This window comes from Etheostoma spectabile, chromosome 14, assembly GCF_008692095.1.
Source record: "Etheostoma spectabile isolate EspeVRDwgs_2016 chromosome 14, UIUC_Espe_1.0, whole genome shotgun sequence".
Taxonomy (NCBI): domain Eukaryota; kingdom Metazoa; phylum Chordata; class Actinopteri; order Perciformes; family Percidae; genus Etheostoma; species Etheostoma spectabile.
In genome coordinates, this window is record NC_045746.1 from 9,387,500 (window position 1) to 9,389,520 (window position 2,021).

A 2,021-nucleotide genomic window follows, 5' to 3' on the forward strand; every position below is an offset into this window, starting at 1 on the left:
CATTGAACAAACCACCCAATGAAAACAGTATTTTTTTCAATAACTAAAAAACTCAAAATGCATCATTCCAAACTGTTATGCACAACAGAGTTGCAAAACATTTTATAGGTTGTAAAGAACTTAGCAGCATTAGGAGGTCATATGTACTGAAATCAAAAGCATTGAACTCCTGCATCCTTAGTGGAGAGTTTCTGCCTGAAGTTCTTTGCAGGATGTCCGAATAGCCTCGCAGAGCTGCTGTTTTGATGCAAACTGCCCCCCACCCTCATAGATTGTTTGCTTGAGGATGCTCCAAAGATTCTCAATAGGGTTGATGCCAGGGGAGGATGGGGGCCACACCATGAGTTTCTTTCCTTTTATGCCCAGAGCAGCCAATGACACAGGGGTATTCTTTGCAGCATGAGATGGTGTATTGTCATGCATGAAGATGATTTTGCTACGGAAGGCCCGGTTCTCTTTTGTACCATGGAAGAAAGTGGTCATTCAGAAACTTAATACACTTTGTCAAGGTCATTTTCACACCTTCAGGGCCCCTAAAGGGGCCTACCAGCTTTCTCCCTGTGATTCCCAATGACTCCGCCACCTCCTTGCTGACGTTGCAGCCTTATTGGGACACGGTGGCCATCCACCAACCATCCACTACTCCATCCATCTGGACCAACCAGGGTTTGCACGCCACTCATCAGTTAACAAGACTGTTAGAAAATTAGTCTTAGCCCATTGCAATCGTTACTGCATGAGAGCATTGTTTATGGGTGGCCGAGGCCAGAGGCACCAGCAGCTTCAAATACCTGTTTGCTGCTTTGTAATGGAAGTTTAGCAGCTGCTGTCTTAATCCGATCAATTTGTTTGGCAGTAACCTTCCTCATTACGCCTTTATCTGCACAAACCAGTCTGTGCTCGGAATCAGCCACAAATCTCTTTACAATACGATGCTCACTCTTAAGTTTTTGTGAAATATCTAATGTTTTCATACCTTCCGTCCAAGGCATTGCACTATTTGGCGCTTTTCCATTTTCTTTCCCATATTGCTTGAAGCCTGTAAGCCTGCTTAATAATGTCCTTCTTAAGTAGTTTTCTTTTAATTGGGCTCACCTGCCAAACTAATTATCATAGGTGTCTGAGATTGCTTTCAGGGATCCAAAGAGCCCAGGGACACAAGACCATCCGTGAGCTTTATTCAAAACTTAAATAGTTAATGTTTATGACACTGAATTCCAATTTGCATAATAATTTGGAACACGTTTTAGATAAAGAGATATGCAGAGCAAACAAGAGTATATTATTCTATTTAGCATCGATAAGAATGTAACCAAGTAAGCCTAACCCTAAAAATTTTATTTCTGTTTGTTTCACCAAAAAAACAAGCTCTTACAGTGTAATTTGGATATCATCTCAATGACAGCAGATTGCTCAGTCTCCTGTGAACTGTTCAAATTGCTTTAAAGCTGAGAAGTGCCAAGTGCTGGGTTGCAGAAAGAGCTATGCATGATGTATGTATGCTTAACATTAGAATTATAGTTAATTATTTAAAATGTGCATTTCCTAGCAGCATCATGTCAATTAAGCTAGAGTTTTATATAAATATGAAAAAGTAAAAAACAAAAAAGCAGGCTTTTTCCATCTTCAGGCAGATTATTTACTGGAGCGAGACACCTTCAAACCGGCACACTGTTTGACACAGAGCAGAAGTCACTGAGAAAAGTTCCCGTCCCACGCAGTAGCATGACCATATGTTAAACAAATAAAGACATATGACTTAACGAAAGTACGTTTATCAGGGATTAGCTATAACTGTCTCTTTAAACACCCACAGCCCCCCCAACCCACATGCATGAAACTTATGAAGAACCATAAGAATATAAAAGTGACAGAAGGTCTGAAAAATATGTATGATAAGGTCAGAAACCACAGGAGTGAGTGGGAACACTCCAAGTCCAAAAGGACAAAGGAATAACATTACATGTCTTTCTCTCTCTCTCATCACATCACACACACACACACACACACACACACACACA

General features: G+C 40.7%; 1 long non-coding RNA gene across 1 annotated transcript in view; it reads left to right on the forward strand.

The window, feature by feature from the left end:
• The window catches only part of LOC116701728 (uncharacterized), a 4,292-nt gene that overhangs the window by 126 nt on the left and 2,145 nt on the right, over window positions 1-2,021 (forward strand). The window contains exon 2 of the long non-coding RNA XR_004334995.1: window positions 1,457-1,462. This is a non-coding gene — a long non-coding RNA (uncharacterized LOC116701728). The remainder of the gene's footprint in view (window positions 1-1,456; window positions 1,463-2,021) is intronic.